The following is an 18,199-nucleotide window of genomic DNA, read 5'->3' as shown; positions in this document are numbered from 1 at the left end:
AAATACTTCTCCCCCTGGAATGCTGGGAGGGTAAATTCATTACCAGCTGGGCCATGCTCAACTAGGAGCTGCCTTGAGGGCCTACAACATCCCTGATGCCTACAATGTCTCAGAATTTTCCACACCTGAAGAAGTGGGTCTGCCCCACAGAAGCTCATCACCTGATACATTATTTTGTAAGTCTTTAAAGTGCTACAGGAGTGTTGGTTTGTTTTGTGAAGATACAGACTAACATAGCGACCTGTCTGTGGCTAATATCAGAGAGGTAGATGAGCTAGTCTGTATCTTCAAAAACAAGAAGTCCTGTGGCACCTTGTAGACTAACATATTTGGGAGCATAAGCGTTCATGGGCAAAGACCCAGTTCGTCAGATGCATGCTCATGCACCTGATGAAGCGGATCTTTCCCACGAAAGCTTATGCTCCAAAATATGTTAGTCTATAAGGTGCCACAGGACTTCTTGTCTCTGTATCTAACATCCCTGGAGTTATTTAAACAGGTGGGAGTGAGAGGAGAATCAGGCTCTGCCCTGACTTGTCTTGTGATTCAGTTCAGTGAGATTCTGTTGATGGGACCAGCTATTCTGGTGTCCAAAAGTGGTCAGACAGAAATAACCCCTTCCGGTCTCTGTCAGAGGCCTGTTCCTTTAAAGACTAACTGATTTATTGGGGCACAAATACAAAGGAGGACACGCTAGCCCCTGGCCACCGCTTCCACTCCAAATCTGGGACTCCTTCGGCCTCTTCCTACAGCTCCCCCCGAGGAACTGCTGGCTCTCCTAACGCGCTGGAACGTTGGACAAACAGCTGATCCCAAAACCCCTGGAGGCTTGAGGTGGAGCGATCTCGGGGGGGCCGATGGGCAGGATTCCCCCTTGCGGAAGGTCAGGCCGCCCCTTGCAACAACCGGCCTCCCTCGAATGCCCAATCCACCAGCAGAGGGCGCGGCGGAGCAATCCGCCAGGACCCGCGGGAGGGTTTGGAACGGTCCCACGCCACTAGACTTGGGAAGGGGGGGGGTGACCCGTCCCATTGTGACGCACTCAGGAGGGGCGGGGCTTCCCGGCAGAGTTGCTACTTTGTAGCCGGCGCCTGCCCTTCATTCATTGGGAGGCGAGCGGTGCCAGGTCGCACGGCGAGGACGCGGCGCTGGGGTGTTGCGAGCTCTGCCTGGGGAGACGCGCCGGGTAAGGAGTTGGCTGGGCTCGGATCGGCGTGTGTGCGCGCCCAGGGGGCTGGCCCTGGCTCGGGGGGTCGTTCAGGGAGTGGCTGCAGGGTCCCTTCCCGGGAAGGTCTCCGTGCTCCCTGCAGTTACACCCGAGTGCGGGACGGGGCTGGGTTTTCCGGCGCTGGGCAGCCCGCGGAGTCCTGGCCGCGCCGGGGCTGCTCCGAGCGCCGTGTGAACGTAGCGCGAGGGAAGTAAGTTGGAGGGCGCCTGTGGGAGTTCCCTTCATTCATTGGCTGGGGACTGGCGCTGGCCGTGCAGTGGCGAGAGAGCGGCGTACCTCGGGGACAGCAGCCCTCCCCGCGGGCACGTTCAGCGCCCCCTGTGTTGTCCCCCGGGGCTGGCTGAGCTGTGGAACCGGTGTGGAGCCCCCTTGGGAAAGTGGAGGGGGCGGGGGCGCTGTAGTGAGTGTCGTGAAATAACAAGGAGTCTGGTGGCTCCTTTAAAGGCTAATTTATTGGGGCATAAATGATCATCAGCATCATCGAACAGCCCTGGGCTCAGCCCCTGTTGGTGTCTGATGCCTCCCTCACTATTTCCTTCCATCTTCCCCCGTCCAGTGCAGAGCGGCTCAGACTGGGGTGGAGCTAGTCTACAGAAACTGCTATATCGTCTACCCATCCCCCGTGGGGCCCGCCTCTCTTACTCCCACCATCCACTGTGCCGAATACCGGGGGTCCTTCATCGTTCATTCTGCAGCCATGCCCGAGTAGCGGTAGCGTCGGCGGTGTAAGGGAGAGGAGGGAATGTGAGGTTGTAGTGAGAGAGCTGGTCCAGGTCTAGGTCTCTATTTAGACCTCTTGGGATGGTGTCAGATTGGCGTATGAACTCTAGCTCAGCAGTTTCTTCTGGCAGTCTTGTCTTTGAAGTTTTCGTTTTGCTTTGTATTTTCCTGAGACTGGCAACTTGCAGGGCAGTACCAATGGCCAGGGAGGTTGAAGTATTCCCCCCTCCTTCCCCCGCCGTTGGCTTTTGTACTTTACTGATCTTGATGTCTGATTTGTGCGCTTTTATTCTTGTGCCTGGAGACAGTCTGGTTTGTCCAGGGTACGTGGCAGAAGGGCATTGAAGGAAATAGAAGGCTAATGGGTTTGTCTGGGTTTAGGAAACCATGTCTGTCGTGATCCTTGTTTACGAGCCCTCTGCTTGTCTTATACCCATAGCTGAGGTTAGTCGAGTTTTGGTGAGAGCTGGCAGTTTTTCTAAACATCAGCCCCAACAGCGTGTGTGCAGGAACTGTGAGGTAAACAATTGTTTTGGTGTACCGAAACCAGCTGGACATGGACGTTACGCTACCCTCACAGTGGAGTGTGATTAAACCAAATGGGTTTAGGAGCTTTTGCTCAATCAGCTGGCAGAGGTCAGTGAGAAGATCAGATGCAGACTGAATGGCTGTAACTAGAGTGGCACTGAATAGGAGTGGGCTGCGCTGGCTCCTTGGGAATCTGTATTCAATTCTATTATTTTATCTACAGGTAGGCTATCCCCTGAGATCTTGCATTTCCTGTTAGGAGCTAAGTGCAGGCACTTCTGCATTGCTTATTTCTGTTATCATGGCTCAAGGGAGGTCACTATGCAAGGAGTGAAACTTTGGTTAAGGAAACCAATCTTGTAAGAGGAAAGAAGGAAAACTTCTGATTCTAGGTACTTGAACGTGTCTGCAGTGCCTGCCTCAAACAGACATTATCCCATTCAGCATCAGAGCTGGGAAAGGTTTCTGTAGCAGATCAAACTTGGTTAATGCTGCCAAATAGCAACTGCAGTAAAATATATGATGCTGGTTTGTATCAGAGGGGTAGCCGTATTAGTCTGTATATGCAAAAACGAGAAGTCCTGTGGCACCTTATAGACTAACAGATTTTTTGGAGCATAAGCTTTTGTGGGCAAAGACCCGCTTTGTGAAATGCATGGTGTGGACATTCCAGGGGCAGGTATAAATATACAGGCACATAAAAAGAAAGGGGGTTGCTTTGTTAGAGGCAGCAAGCCAAAGATGTACATTGTGCAGTTTGCTGGGAGCAGCAGGAACTCCCAACGTTGCTACTGACTGTCTGAGGCTTTCTTTTCCCACTTGGGAGTGCTGCCTGCCATGTGAAAAACCAAGTGGTCCTTAAAAGGTGAAACCTTCTGCTAAACAGGCTAGACAGGGGCAGTTTGGGTGGAGTAGTTCTGGAAAGAACACTTAGCTTCATTACGGCAGGTCCACAGGACAGCAAAAGTTTGAATTAAGGAACACAATTCCAGCTATGTTAATTATGTAGCTGGAGTCAACCTACCTCCATTAAGGGAGGTTGATGGGAGCATTCAAGCAAGTTCCTGTACTCGTAATGAGGGGCAGGAGTGGATGTGGGTGCCCCATAAGTTCCATTTAGCACATTCCCACTAGGCATGCTAAATCAAACTCCAGCAGGATCAATGTTCCCTGTAGTGAAGACATATACTCAGTTGCCCCAGTCTGCATGCTTGTGAATCACAGTCTGGGCTGCGGCTAGCAGGGAAGATGAGGAGAGTTTCCTGATGACTTGTGCCCAGATCCCTTAGCTCTCATCCGGAGCTTCAACGTTTCTTAGCATCCTTTTCAGCAAAATCTGAAAATAAGTGACCATGAGCCTCAAACCAGGTCAAGAGGGGGCTCGATCTTTTCAGCTTTCCACAAAGACAAATACGCTTCGGGGAGGGGAAAGCAAGTTGGGTGAATCCGTTTCATGAATGTCCCAAAGGATCCTGCCTTCCATGTACCCAAGGCTTGGACAGGGAGGCTTGGCAAAGCTTGGATCTGGACTGGGTCCCCTCTTCTCTGTCCCGAGGCTGCAAGTATGTTGAAGAACCCTGTTCTTCGCAGCATGAGGTATAACCCCATCCAGAGAGTCTTGGTTTTTAGCTCTGGGGCTCCCTGGTCTTGGCTAAGAAAACAGCCATCACAGCAGGAAGTGGCGAGCTCTTCTGGTCTCCGTTCTTCTAATATTTCTCATGTGTTTGTATCAAAGATTTCCCATGAGGAGAGAGCTGTGTATAATGTTGCTGAAAAGTATCCCTTTTGGGAGTCCAATTTTTAACTTCAGCAGTCTAGAGAAGCCAAAATCCCCAAAGCTTACTGCTGTATTGCTGTGAGCATCAAGATAACGGCTCAACCTATTAACCGGGCTTGTTGCAGAATAAATCACTAGACGGGATCTGTGCTGCTTGAATGTACCTTTGTGTGTGCAGCTGAAGCACTGGAAAGTAATCTGCCTGAGTGCTCACCCCCAGGCTTAGGGGGTATTAGCCTCCTCTGTATCAGGCCTGCATCTAGATCTGACTAGCCAAATCTAACAGACTTGACCCTTTGGGGTGATGTCCTAGCTGCTCTGCTCTTTGAAGAGTGAGGTAACACACCACTCAGACCTGGGCTGGACTTCTGGCAGGAGAGGGCCCAGCATTTGTCGGCTGCAGCAACCTTCTGTGCTGTGCACGCGCCTTTGCCCTGAGTGCTGCAGGATCAGGAATATCCAGAACCTAGAGTCAGCTGGAAAAAGGGATTGTTCTGACCCTGGACTCGGACCCTATCTGCCCAACGTGCCCACTTGACAAATGGGGAGAGGTGAAGTGTGACCCAAGATCACCAAACTGGCCAGTGGCAGAGCCTGTAATATTGCTCAGGTCTCCTGAGTTCTAGTCCAAATGCTCTATCCCTTAGGCCACACTGCCTCGCTAGGCTGATTACACTTGGAATTTATGTAGTGTCCTCATCAAAGCATTTCCTGATTACTAATTACTCCCAACATCCCTGTGAGGTAGATAATTATTAACCTTGCAGCTTTACTGATGGGATAATCAAGGCAGCATTGTGATTTGCCCAAGGCCACGGGGTGAGTCAGTGGCAGAAAGAGAAGTAAGGCCCGTGAGGTCTTGGCACCTGAGTTCTAGTATTGACTGTTTGGGTGGGAGATGCCAGGGCCTTGTGCTTCCCGCACCCATGAGGTGCAGATTGGCTGTCACCGTATCTGCTGCTGCAGCGTGTTTAATTCACAGGCCCCTGCACATAGCTCCTGTTGGAAGTATGTACTTTCCTGCTAGGAAATAGGGGTGGGAAGGAAAACGTGTGACCACTCCGCGCTACCCAACACCAGCACCCGTCCTGGAGCTACACGTTCTCTGGAGAAGGGGGAGAACGCTCCAGGGAGCATGCTCGCTCGCTCACTCAGACTCCTGCGCCATCTCCTGCGGGAGCTAATACAGGGCTGCCCCTGCAGGGTTCAGACTAGAAAATACCCTCAAGGGTAACACTCTTGGCCGTGGGGGTGAATCGGAGCTGCTAGGAAACCCAGCCATCTGGCTCGTCTGTAGGTGGGGACAGTCGGGGGTGGAGGGAGTCCCTTTAAGTGTGCGGTTACCTCTCTTCTCGGCCTCAGATGTGGAGAGGTGGCATACTGCTGGCTTGGGAGCAATACCTGTACTCCCCAGCCTAGGGGGTAACTTCGCAGGTAGCTCTCTTCTTAACTCCTCACTCCTCCTGGGATTACACCCAACCCTACAGACTCCGCACACGGCTCTGCATTGCAGTCACAGCTGCCTGCTGACGGCTTCCAAAACAGCCCTGTCAGTAAAGGCTTTTCACTGTCCTTCTGTAGTTTCCCCCCGCCCCTCCGTTTTTCATTCAGGACACTTGGTAGGATTGTGCCAGCACTCCTGAGAGCTGTGCAGTGGCGTGTTACAGAGCCCTGGGCTCCTTGGGCTGGATGCCTCTGGTTTGTCAGCTGGTGAAATGTAGCACGGGTGGTTTCTACAATCACCCTGTGTTCAGAAACTAGATCCCCAAAGGGAGGTGCTGGGGGGGAGGTGGCCGGCCGAGGGATTCTGAATCAAATGGGGGAAGCAAAAAGGGGCTGCCTGTCTCTGAATTGAAAACCTATCCAGGAATGGTGGGCATGGAGCACCTCTGTGATAGGCTGCCTGCTTGAGCTTGACCAATCAGTGCGTGCTGTGTGTGTGCAGATGGTGTAGACAGGACAGCTGCTGTATCAGCCCCTAGTTCTCACAGGCTTGGGGGGAGGAGACGGCTGGAGTCGGAGCCCTGGCCTGTGAATTCCAAACATAACCCTCCCTCGGGAGCTAAAGGATCACCGCTGGAGCTGCCTGTTGGTAGGGGTAGATCCTACCCCAGGTGCTCAGGCATTGTCACACGTATGTATTCACAGGCAGGCGTGTGCTCGTGCATGTCCCTGCAGCCAGTAAAAGGTAAATGAGGTGGTAAGATTCAGAATTCTAACCCTTGAGGGCCTCACTAGGGTGAGAAACGGGCCTGGTCTTGTGGCTCCCTTTACTTTTTTTTTTTTTTTCCATCTTGGTCTCCTTTCCCCTCCCCTTGTTTCTAAGTAACTCTCTGGTCAAGTCCCCAGCTGCCGCCCCCAGCACAGCATCTTGTGACACTCTGTCACAGTGCATTGCAGTGAATGACTTGCGTTGTCCTGATGCGGGGAGGCAGCCGCCCCACTCACGCTTACAGGGCAAGCCTCTTGCTTGCCTCACGCTGCCTCCTTCATCCCGCAGGGCCTGGCAGCCCACCAGACTATTCTGATCCCATTTCATTGTCTGGTGGGCAGCTGCTTGGTGTGTCACAACAGCTCGCAGATGTTGTCCTCTCCAGCTCTTTGAACTGGCGGGTCGCCAGGCAGCCATGAAAGGAGGCTGTCACTTGCCGAGAGCTCCCTTTCACTCAAAGGGGATTCATGGCGTAAGCGTGGAAATGAGGCGCTGCCTTTGTTTTCGGGGTGGGTGTTTTTGCTCTGCTGTGCGCAAAGAGGATCCGAAAAGCGCTTAGTACGTAACTTCTCTGCTTGGTCTTACTCTGCAGAGTCTGCTCCTGGCTGTCCCTCTTCCTGTAAAGACTCCGTGAATGAGCAGGGTTGTGATGTTAATTGAATGAATTTAAACAGGAGCAACCCTGCCTTCTCCGTTGCCCTTCTCAAATGCCCCATATAGACTCTTGCTCTAAGATGGACCAGCCTTGCCCTTCCAGCAGAAAATGCCACCTCCACTGCTCCAGGAAAAAGTAGTTTGGAGATTTAATGTTGTTGTTTTAATCTTAACTAAGACAGCAAGAAAAGATTGGCCAGGCAGATCTTTTAGGCTTTTTTTGTGAAGCATTTTCAATGCTTGACAAAAAGTGCATCCCTTTAAAAGTCAGTCCTGTGCAAATCCTGGGGAGGCAGACAATCGGCCCCTGTTTTACCAAAAACTCAGTGAACGGAATAGATTTTATCAGTTTCAATCTGGGTAGATTTCACAAGGAGCAAGATGATGCAATTTCTGCAGGAGTGTGTATGAAAATTGGCTCTGACTTGATTTTGTTGGAGATTTGTCCTGGGTGTGTACAGCACCTTGCACAATGGGACCCTAATCCACAATTGGGTGTTACAGGAATGCAAATTTTTGTTTCCCAGAACAAAACTGAAATGTGCCTGAAACTACTCTCATGTCCCTCTACAGATGTGCTGTGGGGGGGTGGGGACTGGCCCTTGTGTGGGTGTTTACATACCAGCTGCTCCTCCCTGTGCTGCTCTAACAAAGATGTTTCAGGAAAAAAACAGGCCTGCAAACAATCAAGAGGCCTGCAACAGCGACAGACACAAACTCACCTGGCAAAAAGCCAAGAGGTAGCTGTTACGCTGTAGCAGCTCAACCAAATGGCCATTCAGCCTGGGGTGGTTGGCATCTCCCAAACTGTGGGATGAGATGGAAGGGCTTTTTTCCTTCATTCTCCAATTATTCCTGACTTTTGTCTTGCATGTGATTGAGGACCCAGCTGTGCTGACCGCTGGATTGCTGCATAAACCCCACATATGAAACCAGTGTTGGCAGACTAGGGAGAAAACAAGCTTGGAAGTGGGCTGAGAATTGAGCAGGCATGCTTGTTTGACCTCAAAATGATGCAAACAATGTACCTTTCCCCTTCACCCCCAGTTATGTGCACCATTAGCAGCTAGATATGGTAGTGCTGGGGCTTGCTTCTCTCCTATCCTTTTCCAGTACCTTCCAAGTCTTCTCTGCTGCTCCATATGTGGGGTGCCCTGCTGTGCCCATCCATTAGAGAGGACAGCCAGGATGGGGGCAGTAGCACCAGGTTGTCCCGCTGTGCATCAGCCCTAATGGGGCTGTGTCTCCTCTCTGGGTGAGAAGGTCCAGTTCAGTGTGTGTGGCCATCTCAGTCTCTGCGGTGACCACTACACGTGATGTCTGGTACTTGTCCCCTTGGAAGTGGACTGAGATCCCACCACAAGCCATGTAATGGCTTTGCTCAGCTGTTAACGTGGAACAAGCTTGATCTGGTGCATAAGGGGGTAAGGGCTCCTTGCCACGCCCAGGAGCAGCCCCTGCCCTTTAAAGTAGGCTTGAGGGAACTCCCTCAAACTGACAGCCAGGCAGTCCGTCCTGGGCTTCCCCAGCTCTGGTCCTCCAGCTGGTGACATCTTGGCTTCTCCTCTAACCTCAAAGCTCTGGTCAAGCATGTGTAACAATGGGCTTTGTTAGGAATGGAGGAGGATGAATTAGGCTGAGAAATTATCTCCTGCAAATTTCGTGGAGAATAAGTGTGTTCCAGTGCTGGGAGGCAGCAGTGAGAGAACATGCGGGGAGTTGGAAAGTTGGTTTAGAACCAGTAGAGGTACATCACACATCTAGAGAGAGCGATGGACAAGATTAAGGAAGAGGTAGAAGGGATATCTGTGCACTGGATGAGAATCAACAACTTGAGGCTCATGGATGATATAGATCTCATGGAGGAAGATGAGGAGAAGCTAGCAAGAATGGCGCAGGTGCTAAACCAGGAAGGGAAGTGGTACGGAGTGATTATGAACATCAGTAAAACAAACACAATGGTATTTCGAGATAACAAAATAGGAAGGAAGATCAATGCAGATGGGACTGAACTAGAGAATGTGGAGAAGTTCATGTTGCTCCCCAGACACATAATATATGATCTAGACTGTGAGAAGGAAATCGCAACTAGAGCAGCGAAAGCAAGAGCAAGTTTGAAGGCGATGGATAAGATCTGGAAAAGCAAAGCGACTAGCTTAGGAATGAAGCTGAGCATCTTGAAAACATAAGTATTCATCAGCATGTTGCACGGATGTGAGACATGGGTGATTAATGAAAGATTCACAGAGGATACTGGAGTTTGAGAGACATAGTTATAGAAAGGTCCTGAGAATAGGATGGATGCAGAAGGTCACCAATGAGGGATTATATAGGAAAATACAGCCGAAAGAGAACCTGCTGCAGAAGGTTATGGAATGGAAGTTACAGCTTTTTGGGCAGATCTGCAGAATGAACAACGAATGAAAAATCAAGACCCTGGTATTCAGCACGATGGAAGGCTCGAATAGGAGAGGCAGAGAATGGGTAGATTGGGGCGGAGCTAGTCTACAGAAACAAAGCCACTCTGCACTGGACAGGGGAAGATGGAAGGAAACAGTGAGGGAGGCATCAGACACCAAGGGGCGCTGAGCCCATGGTTGTTGATGACGATAAGTACTTGGGACCCTGGCAATGGAGCTCAACGTGTTTCTTCTGGTCCTGGCTCTTCTGAATAACCTTGGGTAAATCCCTTCGCTTTGTTTTCTCACCAACACTTTCTTATGTCTCAGAAGACTGTAAGGTCTTCAGGGCAGGGACTGTCTGTTACTATGTATACAGCACCTGACACAATGGGACACTCATCCCAATAGGGGCCTCTCCCTGTGGTTGAACTGGTGGTGAGGAGAAATTGATACAACTGGGACTTTTCAGCTAAAAGACCAATGCGGGCAGGGGGGAGGTGGGATATCCTGCCTGATGTGGAGAAAGTGAACGAGGAAGTGGGAGTTATTCCTACTCAGACCACAAGAATTAGAGGGCAACAAGTTTAGGCCATAAATATAAAATGAGCAAAGTATTTCTTCACACAGTGAACAGGCAACCTGTGGAACTCCTTGCCAGAGGATGTTGTGAAAGTCAAAACTGTTACAGGGTTCTGAAAAGAACTGGAAAGAGTGTAGGGTGGGTCTATGAAGGCTTGTTAGCCTGGATGGGCAGGAATGGCTTGTCAGGGCTGGGAGTGGGTGACAGGGATGGATCACGTGGTGATTTCCTGTACTGTTCATGCCCTCCGGGGCACCTGGCATTGGCCAGTCAGACAGGATACTGGGCTGGGAGGACAGTTGGTCTGACTCAGTGTGGCTGTTCTTCTGTTGCTTGTTCCTGGTCTGCTTTTGTATCCCTGAGTGCATCCATCCTCCAAGGCTTGCACCAGCTTGTGCTTCTCAGACCAGGCAATGGACTCACTAGGGTCTCCGGTGGATGAGCAGAGAGCTGTCCTCCTTACTGCGGAGCCCCTCTTTAACCTTCTGTCAGTGACTTCCTGTCCCTTGGCCCTGTCTGTCCTGGCTTCCAGCTGGGTCTGATCTCGGAGCAGCCCTTTCTGTGAAACTCAGTAAATTTCCGCCTCCTCTGGTGACTGCCCTTGTTCGCTGCCAGGTGGTGTTTACATCTTTCGTTTAAGGATCTGTGACGAGCTCCGGGATGAGAAGTCTCACTGCATTCAGCCAGTGTCTCAATTGCGAGGACCTGTGGGTAACGCACCTCAGCTCTCTTGCTGTGCTGCAGGCAGGCAGCTTACACTTGCCAGTTGCAGCAGCAGTTGAGGGGACACAGCGGCTGTGAACCTGCTGGCACAGGGTGGCACAATAGTCCTGGAAAAACAGGCACAGTCTTTGTGGTCCCGTCTAGCTTCACCGCCAGTCTGCTGTGTCTGGGTCGCTCTCCTCCTGCCCCAAACCTGGGGCAGGCACCCCGAAAGCAGAGAAAGTATTGCCTGGGTTCGGTGCAGTGGGGCTGTTGGTCTGAGCACTTCCTGTGCTGGGGCCTGCGTGCTGGAACAGGACGGTGCTGTCTGGTAGTGAGGGTGAGTTTGAGGCCAGGTGCCCCAGAGCTGGTCTGTTTGGTTTCAATGGGGTGACTTTGGCTGACGGGGGTTCTGACTGGAGCAGAGCAGCCACCGGGAGCTACAGCCTCTTTCTCCTCCTGCGGCAATTTGTACGGGGTGTGGGGGGCATCACCTGCCCCTGCTGTGTCTGAGGCTCTCACTTGTCTTGCTACCCCTGTCTAGCCACCTCCTACCGCTGCTCGGAGTCTCTGGCTCTGGGTAGAGAGAGAGAGAGAGAGAGAGAGAGAGAGTGAGTGTGTGTGTGTGTGCGTGCGCGCGTGCGCCCTCACTGCAGAGTTACCTGCCCGCTCTCCCGGCCATCCACACACAACACCCCTTCACCCTAGCTCGGCTTCACATAGTGCCCAGTGCTGTGTGCCCTGGGGTTGGTACTGCACCCACTTTGTGGGGAGGGCACAATCCCAATCGCTGGCGTGCTGAGTCCTCCAGTGCCGTTCCGCAGTTCCCCCGGGCATCCAGCCAGACAACTTCTTCTGTGATTCCTGGGCATGAACCCTTGAGGGGCTGTTTCAGGCAGCCCAGCGCCCCACGGGATAAGCCCTAGAAGTCCCAGTGATGCTCAGCACCCAGGAGGACGTAGTAACTTGGGTGGGGCTTGGCACGGCCGTTGCTCATGCCCTGGATAAACTAACCCACTGGCGCAGGTGTGGGTTAATCCTGCAGTGAAGATCCTCCCCCGGCCTCCCCTCCAAGGCAGAGCAAGAATGTGACCCAAGGTGGATCGGGAAAGGCCCTGGGCTCCTCTGAGTGCCATGCACACCCCTCCTGTGACGTGTCACCAAGCCAAATTGCAGTTTTTCTGGCCAGCCTGACCCTTGATGCCTGGTGGCCTCTCCCTCCGCACTTACAGCAGGAGGTGCTTCCTGAAACGCTGTTCTCTGCTTTCAGCCCTCTGTTCCCCTCTGCAACCGCTTCCTCTTTTCTCCTGCCCCACCCCGGGAGAGCAGAGCTGTCACTATCTATGGAACCTTTAAATGGCTCATGTGACTCTAAGGCCAGGGTTTTCCGCGACGCTGCGTGTGTAAATGATGAAGGGTGTGTTTACATGGGCACTGCTCACCCTGGTGTGCAGTGTACATGCCAAATGCGCCCTAACGCGGGTATAAATACTGAGATAGCTGAGTATGTACCCTACATGCCCGACTGGGTCCTGTCCTGTCTACGCTGCCATTGGCCCTGCTGACGGACTCTGTTGCAGGCACACAGAGCCCCACACACAGCAGCCCGCACACCGCCTGCTTCTCCCTATGGCACATGTTAGGCATCTCTACGCTCCCCTCATTTCAAGAAAGATGCGGAGAAATTGGAAAGGGTCCAGAAAAGAGTGACAAGAATGATTAAAGGGCTAGAGAACATGACCTGTGAAGAAAGGCTGAAAGAATTGGACTTGTTTCGGTTGGAAAAAAGAAGATTAAGGGGGGACATGATAACAGTTTTCAGGTATCTAAAAGGTTGTCATAAGGAGGAGGGAGAAAACTTGTTCTTCTTGGCCTCTGAGGGTAGAACAAGAGGCAATGGACTTAAACTGCAGCAAGGGAGGTTTGGGTTGGACATTAGGAAAAAGTTCCTAACTGTCAGGGTGGTTAAACACCAGAATAAATTGCCAAGGGAGGTTGTGGAATCTCCATCTCTGGAGATATTTAAGAACAGGTTAGATAGATGTCTATCAGGGATGGTCTAGACAGTACTTGGTCCTGCCATTGGGGCAGGGGGCTGGACTTGATGACCTCTCAAGGTCCCTTGCAGTCCTAGTATTCTATGATTCCCTCAGCCAGTTCTATGCAGATGTATGCAAATGAGACGTGTCTCATTGGTCCAGGACGGTTTGGCAGCATGTGGGTGATGGGGAGTGGGCAATGAAGACCTCTAGGATTTGCCACATGCAGGGGATTTAAGTCACTAGTGCAAGACCTAGTCGTGCCAATGTGACTATTACAGTGGAGGGTTGTTTGGGGAAGGGAATCTGCAGTTCCCCTGTGCGGGTATAAGAGTTGGGAATCCCTTTGTTGCCAGCTGTGCAGCTGACGGAGTGATTTGTCCTGGATCACTCAGTCTCCCCACTCCAAGCCGTGCATTTGGCACTGGCTGACATCTTTCCTGATAGCCCCAACTCCTGAAGCCAGGTGACCTTGGGAAGCTCTCTGCTTTCATTATGCAGATAACGAAAGCAATCAGCAGGGCTAAAGCGCTCGCTGCACCTCCTGCTCCCAGCATCTCTTGGAAGTGTCGCAGAGCTCTGAGATTATAGTGGGGGTTTGGGATGGCTCAGAGTAACGGGAAGCTCGTTAGCCTCTGCTATTGTCAGCTGTGGCGACTGGAGCCTTGTAAAGCCAGCAGCAGAAGATGGGCATTAATTCTGCTCCATCCTAAGCCAAAGTAGTTCTGATCCAGGGCCTCACGCTCAGTGCCTGTCAGCAACAGCTCTGGCTCCTGTGCAGTCTGCCTGGATGTATCCGCTGCTCTCTGCTGGCCGCAGGTACTTCTCCTGGCCGTCCACAACCTGCTCAGCCCCTTGGTAGTGACCCCCTCAGCGAGGGGGAGCTCTGCAGCTGACGGCTGGCTGCTAACCTTGCGGCTGACGCACGAGATGGAGCAGAATGTGGCTCACTCCTGTGCAGTTGTGCTGGGGGGGGCCCCAGGGTGGGAAGCTGTCTGTGAAATGAATGGCTCTGGCTCAGGCTGGCTCAGTGAGCGGCGACGCCGAGCCAGGGGGGTGGTGCGGGCTGACTCTGCAGAACTGTTCATTGCTCATCCCAGCAGTGTGTTTAACGAGCAGGGGGTGGGCTGAGGGACTGATCCACAGCTTCTGTTGTCGATGCAGCACCATAATTGTGCCTGGCACTTCAGAGATGTGAAAATGAGGGGTCCCTGTTACAGCTGATCCAATAACAGGTGACGTCGCAGGTGGGAGGAGACCACATAAAGGAGGCAGCATGGCCTAGTGGCTGTGGGCTGGGAGTTGGGCAGAGACCTGGCCTCTGTACCCAGCTCTGCTAGTGCCTTTGGGCAAGTCACTTCCCCTCTGTGCCTCTTAGATGAAAACACCACGGGGACCGGCAGCTTTCGAGGCTTGCCTCTTACTGTGTGTGTACAGCTGATGGACTCTGGTTGTTAGCAGGTGGGATTGAGCCTGTCACCTTAAGGGCTTAGCCCTGTGCGCTACTGCACGAGCTAAAGGCCAGCCAGCTCTCAGCTAAGGCTGTAGAGCAGAGCCTTCACTACCCCTTGCCAGTGGTTTCAGTGCCTCTGGGTTACCCTGAGTGCAGACCACAACAGGGCTCTGATCTCTATTGTGCACCCCTGGTGCTAATGCAATACAGAGCAGTGAAAGGGTTAATAGGACAGGTGCCCTTAGGACTAGTGACCATTACAAATCATCCCCCCCGCCCCCTGCTGGTATGTCACTGGCGTAAGTGACCCAGGGCCTGCGGGAGCCTTGGGAATGGGCTGAAGGTGACGGATGGCTGTACTTGGCGCTGTGCAGATAAAGGATGTCCTCGGCGGGAGCCTGTCGCATGGCAGGCAGGCGCTGTAGCAGAGCTGTGCTGGGCTGCCAGGGTCCTTGGGGTCCTCCACCTCCAGCCTCTCCCAGAAACCACCGCGGGCGTTCTCCCTGCAGCTGAGACTCGGGGCTGTGGTGGAGAGGTGGGAGGGAGGGTTGTCTGCAATGGGAAGATTTTTCTGGAATGCAGCCGCTGCCAGCATGCAGAGCCGGCTCCTGGCTGGTGACAAAGCTCAGCCATGTGGCTTGGCTGTCTTAGCGAGAGGGTGACGGTGTGGGGCTTGGTTTGCGTTGTACACCTCTAGGGGTGAGGGAGCTGGGCTGGGGGTTACCAAGCTGCCAGGGATTAATATACCTGACTGGCAGCTTAGGAAGCAGCTAGGAATTCGCTGGGGCTGATGTTTGTGTTTGGTTTATACAGATGCTGGTACCTGAGTCCAAATTCCACTTGTGCTGTCCTGCCTCAGCAGGGCCGCTTGGGGTCTGAATTTCCTCCCATCCATGAGGCAGGGCAGGCATTGGCCAGGGGTGACTCTGCAACTGCTCCCCCTGTAATTCCCTGCGGGTGTCTGGACATGCACCTGAGGAGTGCAGTTCATGTGGGACAGTCTCCTGCCACTAGCCCTTGGCAGGGAGGAACCATTTAAATAACTGGTGGTTCTCTCCGTGGGGATGAGCCTTGATCTGAGCACACAGCTGGACCCCTCATCATGACCTACAGCAAATTGCCTCAGTTTCCCCATGTTTCCTGCATGTAATACTGGCCTTCTAGGGTGCTTGAAAGAGGGAAGTGTCTCTCAATTCCCAGGCAGATAGGAAACCAATTTGGCCCATAATATTTGCCTGGCCTCTCAGCTGCTCCGATTTGGTTACGCTCTGTACTTTGCTGTTGCAAAGAGAGGCTCTCGTGAGTTTGTGTGCAAGGGATTTGTGCAGAAGGGTTTCTAGGAACAAAGATGGAACACTTCAGGCTTTGTTCAGGATAGTTTCTTTACAAGGACCTGACAGCTTGGTCAGGATTTCCCCCAGAGACACAAGGGTGTGGGCCCTTTGTTGTCGTTGGTGAAATATGCCTCGAGGTTCTCTGCCCCCTCTCATAGCCCAGGCCTGCTTGCAAGGGGCCAGGAAGTCTGATGATGGCTCCATGCTGGTTTCTTTCCTGCTGATGCTCTCGGCCATGCAGGTTGATTTGTCCCTGCAGCCTCAGAAGTGCCACTGAAAGGCTATTTGATGACTGTGTGATGGACAACTGCCTGTGCTCGGACCTGCAAGGTGGCATCGATCTTTGCTTGGGGGTGGGGGACCCCTATTTGAACCAGACTAGCCCTGGGAATAGGTAAACACACTTTAATCCCATATTTCCTTCATTTCAGCAGCCCCCTGAGCACTTACCGCACACGCGCCACACCGGAATATAAACGACCAATGGATTGTTGGTTTTTCATGTGACCTGTGCCAGCAATGAATCGGCATATTCTGACTGGTCAGTCCAGGTGAAACTCGCTCCCTCAGGCCAGAGGCTCACTAGCATTGGGATGCTCTTGGAATCACAACTGCCTTAGAGCCCTCCGTGGCGGTGATCCCAGGATGTTAGAGAAAGGACGTGGGTGAGATAATCTTTTATTGGACCAACTTCTGCTAGTGAGATAGCAGCTTCCGAGCTTACTTCGAACTCCTCTCCTGGCCTGGTCTCAGAACTGCCTCTCCAAGCCAGCAGCAGCACTGCTACCTACCTCCCCAGCTTTGCACGGTGTCAAGTATCGGAGGGGCAGCCGTGTTAGTCTGGATCTGTAACAGCAACGAAGGGTCCTGTGGCACCTTATAGACTAACAGAAAAGTTTTGAGCATGAGCTTTCGTGAGCACAGACTCACTTCATCAGATGCTGGTCTTGGACCAAGACCAGCATCTGATGAAGTGAGCCTGTGCTCACGAAAGCTCATGCTCAAAACTTTTCTGTTAGTCTATAAGGTGCCACAGGACCCTTCGTTGCTGCTCCCCCAGCTTGTGCATCTCCTTGTCAAGTATTGCCTGAGGTCTGTTCGGAAATGTGATGCGTCCTGCTGCATGGGGCGAGCGCTGCTTCCCTGTCCGCTACAGCACACTCCAAATGGTGCTCTGACCCCCTTGCCCAGTTGTTGGCAAAAGCTCACTGGTGCATCCCTCCTCTTGCTTGTCCAAAGAGAGCTGGTCTTCCTCGCTCTCGGTCTCTCGAGTGGGTGAAATATTGTAGCCTTCTGGGCTCCCCCTCAAAACACCAAGCTGCAGCCTTAAACCTGCAGCCGCAGAAATCTGGGGAGGACATAGTTCTGGGTGCTCACCTCTGGTAAGAGGCCAACTTGCCCATCCCTCTGCCAGTGGCTGGCTGTTCCCTAGAGTCCAGTCTTCGCTGCTCTGCAAAGGACTGATCCAAAGCTCAGATTTCCAAAAGTGTGGAAGGGCCACAGATGTTCCCCGGCGCTCTTGGGCGATGACTCAATAAATTCCCTGATGGGGACCTTCCAATTTTCCTGTGCTCATCTTCCTCCTCATTGTTGCCAACTCTCATGTTGATAATTGTTTTCCTTAAAGCCCAGCTCCTGGAGTGATGCGATGATTCCAGCCTTTGTTCTTAAAGAAACTTTTTTTTCTTTAGCCCTTGGGCTGTGGAATGTCCTCTCTGCACACTAAAGGTTGGGAAAGTGATGAGAAACCACAAATCTATTACTATGCCATAAGCCCCTGATTTTTGATCAGCCTGACTTGTAATTTTGGGGTTGGCAGTACTAGGGTGAGAGGTAGATATGTTGGAGGGTAGAGAGAGAATCCAGAGGGACCTGGATAAATTGGAGGACTGGGCCAAAAGAAATCTGATGGGGCTCAATAAGGAGAAGTGTAGAGTCCTGCACCTGGGACAGAAGAATCCCAAACATTGTTACAGGCTGGGGACCGACTGGCTCAGCAGCAGTATGATGGAAAGGGACCTAGGGGTTATGGTGAATGAAAGGCTGGATATGAGTAAACAGTGTGCCCTTGTAGCCAAGAAAGCTAATGGCATACTTGGGTGCATTAGGAGGAGCATTTCAAGCAGATCTAGAGAAGTAGTTATTCCTCTTTATTCAGCACTGGTGGGGCCACATCTGGAATATTGTGTCCAGTTTTGGGCCCCCCAGTATAAAAAGGATGTGGATTTGCTGGAGCAGGTTCAGCGAAGGGCAACAAAAATGATTAAGGGTCTGGAGCACAAGACCTAGGAGGATCGGCTGAGGGATTTGGGCTTGTTTAGTTCACAGAAGAGAAGACTTAGAGGTGATTTAATAGCAGCCTTCAACTTCCTGAAGGGGAGCTCTAAAGAGGAGTGGGAGAAACTGTTCTCAGTGGTGTCAGATGGCAGAACAAGGAGTAATGGTCTGAAGTTGAAGAGGGAAAGATGTAGGTTAGATATTAGGAAAAACTACTTCACCAGGCAGATGGTGAAGCAGTGGAATGCATTTGCCTAGAGAGGTGGTGGATTCTCCATCCTCGAGGTCTTTAA

At 52.2% G+C, this 18,199-nt stretch overlaps 1 protein-coding gene across 1 annotated transcript in view; it reads left to right on the top strand.

Annotated features, from left to right (window-relative positions):
• Positions 1-1,132: 1,132 nt before the first annotated feature.
• Positions 1,133-18,199, top strand: part of RELT (RELT TNF receptor) — a 70,874-nt gene continuing 53,807 nt past the window's right edge. Inside the window, exon 1 of the mRNA XM_074978413.1 lies at positions 1,133-1,186. The gene's annotated coding sequence lies outside the window, so the exon portion shown is untranslated. The remainder of the gene's footprint in view (positions 1,187-18,199) is intronic.

The sequence above is a fragment of the Carettochelys insculpta genome, chromosome 1 (genome assembly GCF_033958435.1).
Source record: "Carettochelys insculpta isolate YL-2023 chromosome 1, ASM3395843v1, whole genome shotgun sequence".
In the NCBI taxonomy this organism is placed as follows: Eukaryota; Metazoa; Chordata; order Testudines; family Carettochelyidae; genus Carettochelys; species Carettochelys insculpta.
This window is presented reverse-complemented; position numbering and strand designations above follow the sequence as displayed.